Below are 6,514 nucleotides of genomic sequence, written 5' to 3' on the forward strand. Positions count from 1 at the left end.
GTCTGGAGAAAGACAGCCTCGACTGGTCCCACAGGAGCCTGCAGTACAGTACAGTACAGTACAGTACAGTACAGTACAGTACAGTACAGTACAGTACAGTACAGTACAGTACAGTACAGTACAGTACAGTACAGTACTTGTTTCGGGGGTCCCTAGATGATTGAACGCCTCACAGCTTATTTTGGCTATTTTCACAATATTTATCTGTGGAACATGAGTCAAACAAAATTAAATAATGCCAAATGTCCAAATGTGTGTGTCACACCATTTCCTATATGCCTACTGTCCTATCAATAATACATAAAGGCATAAAAAGGTATGGATGTCATAAAGGCATAAAGGTGTCAGGATGGGGGGTCCCCACTCCCCAGTTCAAATATGATTATTTTGGCCGTTCGCGGCCTGAAAGGTTTTGGAACCCTTGCAGTACAATGAGTATAGTAAAGCAGTGGTTCTCAACAGTTCTCAAGTGTAACCTACCTCGGATTATTTTGTGCCAGGGACCCCCATACAAGATTGTGTTGCATTGTAAGCTTATCAGTTATTTTCATATAGCCGATGTCTATATCAGAATTGACTTATTTTGATGCTATATTACTTAATCTTTCATTTAGACAAACATATCAAACAAGGTTTCGATCGACATCGACATTGATTGACATCGACCGGCATCGACATTGATCGACATCGACATCGATCGACATCGACATCGATCGACATCGACCACATCACCACATCTTTTACAATTTCTGTGTATTTGCAGTGCTGTTGGAGTGCAGTTCCGGTTCCATTGAAGAGTAGGTAGTAGGCATATGTCTTTTGAACACAAGGGGAGGGGAGGCATTTAAAGATTTAAACAATATATCCACATTTTGGTTCAGTCAGTCATGGCTTGCATTGATCAGCAGGGGTCCCTGTTGTTTTAAATTCTGTGTCGAGGCTCTTTCCTTATTTTATTATGGTTAAAAACTCCCTTATGCCATTAAAAGTGGCATAAGGGAGTTTCAGTTCAGCCAGATATATAACAATGTAATAATTGTCTAAACAAAATGTGTGTGAATTAGCAAGGGTGTACGTTATAATAACCCAAATTAATACAAGAGTTCAGGTAGGTTTTTGACTGGGCTACTTTTCACTTTTCACTTTTATGTATATTCACTTCCTCAGATATTTTTGGAACCATTAATCTACTTTTTAATATAAAACCTTGAACCTTGACCGATACCTTCATCATGATTCTAGTCTAAATGCAGAAAAACCCAAGCAATGGCTTTCTGTTCCACCCTGCCGAAAACATCACTCACTCACATAACACAACTGTAATCACTGTCAGCTTTTTTATTTCAATCCAAACAAATAAGGACACAAAAATAAGCACAAGCATTAGGCTACATATTAAATACAGTACAAAGTACAATTAGGCTAAAGACCTCTCCTGGCTGCAGTGGTGGAAAGTAGCTAATTATTTATTACAGTACAGTACAGTACAGTACAGTACAGTACAGTACAGTACAGTACAGTACAGTACAGTACTTGTTTCGGGGGTCCCTAGATGATTGAACGCCTCACAGCTTATTTTGGCTATTTTCACAATATTTATCTGTGGAACATGAGTCAAACAAAATTAAATAATGCCAAATGTCCAAATGTGTGTGTCACACCATTTCCTATATGCCTACTGTCCTATCAATAAAACATAAAGGCATAAAAAGGTGTCAGGATGGGGGGTCCCCACTCCCCAGTTCAAATATGATTATTTTGGCCGTTCGCGGCCTGAAAAGTTTTGGAACCCTTGCAGTACAATGAGTATAGTAAAGCAGTGGTTCTCAACAGTTCTCAAGTGTAACCTACCTTGGATTATTTTGTGCCAGGGACCCCCATACAAGATTGTGTTGCATTGTAAGCTTATCAGTTATTTTCATATAGCCGATGTCTATATCAGGATTGACTTATTTTGATGCTATATTACTTAATCTTTCATTTAGACAAACATATCAAACAAGGATTCTGTTCTTTTCACAATGGCATCAACATCAATCGACATCGACATCGCCTCGACATCGATCGACGTCGATATCGATCGACATCGACCGACATCGACATTGATCGACATCGACCGTCATCGATCGACATCGACCGACATCTACATCGACCGCCATCGATCGACATCGACCGACATCGACATCGATCGTCATCGATCGACATCGACATTGATCGACATCGACATCGATCGACATCGACCACATCACCACATCTTTTACAATTTCTGTGTATTTGCAGTGCTGTTGGAGTGCAGTTCCGGTTCCATTGAAGAGTAGGTAGTAGGCCTATGTCTTTTGAACAGAAGGGGAGGGGAGGCATTTAAAGATTTAAACAATATATCCACATTTTGGTTCAGTCAGTCATGGCTTGCATTGATCAGCAGGGGTCCCTGTTGTTTTAAATTCTGTGTCGAGGCTCTTTCCTTATTTTATTATGGTTAAAAACTTGCATCTTTTTCTGATTAAAAGTGGCATAAGGGAGTTTCAGTTCAGCCAGATATATAACAATGTAATAATTGTCTAAACCAAATGTGTGTGAATTAGCAAGGGTGTACGTTATAATAACCCAAATTAATACAAGAGTTCAGGTAGGTTTTTGACTGGGCTACTTTTCACTTTTATGTATATTCACTTCCTCAGATATTTTTGGAACCATTAATCTACTTTTTAATATAAAACCTTGAACCTTGACCGATACCTTCATCATGATTCTAGTCTAAATGCAGAAAAACCCAAGCAATGGCTTTCTGTTCCACCCTGCAGAAAACATCACTCACTCACATAACACATATAATCACTGTCAGCTTTTTTATTTCAATCCAAACAAATAAGGACACAAAAATAAGCACAAGCATTAGGCTACATATTAAATACAGTACAAAGTACAATTAGGCTAAAGACCTCTCCTGGTTGCAGTGGTGGAAAGTAGCTAATTATTTACTCAAGCATACATTACTTTACTTACTTTAGTATTACCATACTAAATACTTCTATACTCCACTACATCTCAGGGGAAAATAACAAAATATTTTACTTTTTACCACTCTATAATTATTTGACAGCATATACTTTGCAGATTTAGATTATCAAGCAACTCATTGTCTCCACCAGGCCGAAGGCATGGGGAGAGAGTATGTTTTGCACTCCGTCCGTGTGTGTGTGTGTCCGTGTGTGTGTCCGTCCGTCCGTCCTTCCCTCCGTCTGTTACCAGCTAATCTCCGGCACCGTTAACCTGGTCGATGCCAAACTTTGCACACACACTCCCTGGATGCCAACGATGAACCTCTGCCCCGCATTTTCCAGAACGGCCTGTTATAGCGCCACCATGAGGCAGCTTTTCACATTTTTTACCTAAAACTGCACAGATCTGCGTGAAACGTTGCATGCACACTCCCTAGAGGCCAAGGACAAACCTTTGACCTGCATTTTCCGCATCTGCCTTTTATAGCGCCACCAGGAGGCCGACTTTTGTAAAACACATTTTTTGGCTATAATTGGCTTTCACAGTTTGCAAGATTGCCCCGTTTTGAACAAAAGCCTCAAATCATGAACGCAGCATGCAATTTACGTGAAATCTTTCACACATTTTCTTACTAGGCTGAGGAATATATCCCACCCTTTTCACATTGGCCTGTTATAGCGCCACCAACAGGTTGATTTTTGCAAAACACATTTTTGGAACAAAATGCCTCAAGTCATCCAATTGCCATCAAAGGCAAACATGTTTATATTACTCCTAAACATTTTGCCAAACATCTCACACAGTCCTATCCTCCTGGTGGAGACCTGTGCCCAGAAGGGCACTTTTTCTAGTTGTGATCTGCTTTTTTCTCCCATATGGATATGGTACGAAACTCAGTCATATGAGAGACTTGGAATAGAGCCAAAGCCACTGCTCCTTTATGTAGAAAATAGCCAGTTGACATGGTTCGAGCCTGAGAATGTGTCGTGGGTTCAAATCCCGATCCCAGACGAGCTTTGCTGCGTGTCACTCCCCATCTCTCTCCCCGTTTCCTATCAGTCTACTGTTCTATCAATAAAGGCATGAAAAAGCCCCAAAATAAATCTTAAGAAAAAAGGATGCCTCCTATACAGCTAGTCTAGCTTGAGGAGGCCATGGGGCAGACTATGGACCAAGTGAGGTATATGAATATGATTCAATCATTTACAGTTATTACACTCTCAGTTGATTCAATCTGGTTGTTGAGCAAAACTGATATAGCCAAATAGAGGAATGCAGAAATAACAATGCCCTATCATTTACTTGAATATGAAAGCTTAAAGCAAATTAAATATTACGTTATCAGTTTATGGCTGCCCCCCGTGACCTGACTCCAGATAGATGGACCATATAAATTAGTTAAAATAAAATCGTATTCATTAAAGTTATTCCTGGGCCGAAGCTTTAATGATATTTTATTAATCAAACCAATACCTACATGTATTGCATATTCTTTCCAGGGTGGCCAAGTACAAGAGCAAATGGCACACATTTCAACATAATTAACACAGGCCTGTATGATATGTTTTGCCTTAATTAATTGTGCATGTGGTTCAGAAATATTTTTAAAAGGTTAATTCATCCAGAATGTAACAATAAAATGACCAAATAAACAAACAAGTGTCATCATGGGCATCTGCTGTGTGTGGGACCATGGCGTATATAGGGCATTTTTGAGGGGCGCTATAGAGCGTCGCGGTCCCGCCTCCTACCCTGGACCAGGAAATGAAACCCAATGCATTATTCTCATAGACATTTCTTAAAGTATTTATTTAAAGACGGTTACGCCGCGGACAAAGCCAACTCGAGTCGTGACAACTCATGACAACACAAACAATATTTTGGACCAAACAAATAATTACAAAGAAGAAAAACAACAAAAAAAGTGTTGTAACCTGCCGTTTTTTTCTTCTTTGTAATTATTTGTTTGGTCCAAAATATTGTTTGTGTTGTCATGAGTTGTCACGACTCGAGTTGGCTTTGTCCGCGGCGTAACGGTCTTTAAATAAATACTTTAAGAAATGTCTATGAGAATAATGCATTGGGTTTCATTTACTGGTCCAGGGTAGGAGGCGGGACTGCGACGCTCTATAGCCACTCCGTCTGGCTTTTGAAATTATGTCATATGGCAGCCAAGTCTATGGACTTTTAATGTTCGTTTACAGCAGTAAACACTGAGACACCCCGTCACTTCAGTGTGATTTTATTTGTCCTTATAAAAATGGTGCTCATTTAGATGCATGCATTAGTATACATTCACCCATTCATACACCGATGGGCGGAGGGAACCATGCATGCAAGGTGCAATTAGAGGTTCAGGGCAGTATTATGCGTGTCTTAAGTACCAGGTCTTATTACTTAACTTAAGACCTGGAGGCGTGATCAATGCCATTTGGCTATTCTGAGTGGCCAAACAGCATTGACCACGCCTCCGGGTCTTAAGTTAAGTCATAAGACCTGGTACTTAAGACACGCATAATACTGCCCTCAGAGTCTTGCTCAAGGACACTTCGACACCAACTCTGGGGGGCCCTGGATCGAACTGGGAACCTCACGGTTCCCATCCAGCTGTTTTACTGGCCACGTAGGCCTGCATCCCTGAGCCACTGCCGCCCCTGCCGTTATAAGCACCACCATGAAGGCTCCCATGCATTGGAAACAAGCATAGGCTTTCTTGCGTTTAAAGCGCAAATAACATGCATTTTAAAACTGCTTTTAATATTTAATATCATATTGTCTATGTCCCTCAAAGTTATTTCTAATGGTTTGAGCCTCAATCACCACTCTGATATAACCAGTCCTTGTCATTTCTTTCTGGACTTTGAAAGCAGTTTTAGCTGCAGTACCACAATGTCCTGAGGTGGTGGGGGTGCTGATATGCAGATTATTTAATATTTGAGTCATTATAATACTGATGCTAGATACAACCAGGCTTGTTTCCATTCCATGCCAGCTTGGACAATCAACAATGGTGGACATTGTAAACAAATTGGAAATGCAAATTTGGAACTGAAGACTAAAGAAGAGGAGGAATTATACAAAGTAGGGTGACATTGATGACATCACGATGAGACCAAAATCAGTTGAGCTGTTCCTGAGAGCAATTTCCATTAAAGCACCTATATGATATGAAAGCCTGATTGTTCAAAATTGGTTATTTGTGGGGATAGAAAACACATATGGGAGCCCCAAAAACACAAAAGAAATTGAAAAAGTTGAATTTTATGTTATAGGTCCTTTAAAATCCTCTTAACACACCTTGTATAAAATTGTACTTTCCTGTGCTTTTTTCTTTGTTGCAAACTGCTAATAAAGTATTCAATCAATTCAATAAAAAACAAATTTATGAAGATGCTGTGTCTTCATTTGGGGCCCTCACTCAACCATTCAAAATTCTTGGTATGTAGTTTGTCAGTAAGTATAATTCACTATAGAAATGATGCATTGGTATGTTTCCAGGAAGAAAAATACC

This window comes from Electrona antarctica (genome assembly GCF_951216825.1).
Source record: "Electrona antarctica genome assembly, chromosome: 16".
Taxonomy (NCBI): domain Eukaryota; kingdom Metazoa; phylum Chordata; class Actinopteri; order Myctophiformes; family Myctophidae; genus Electrona; species Electrona antarctica.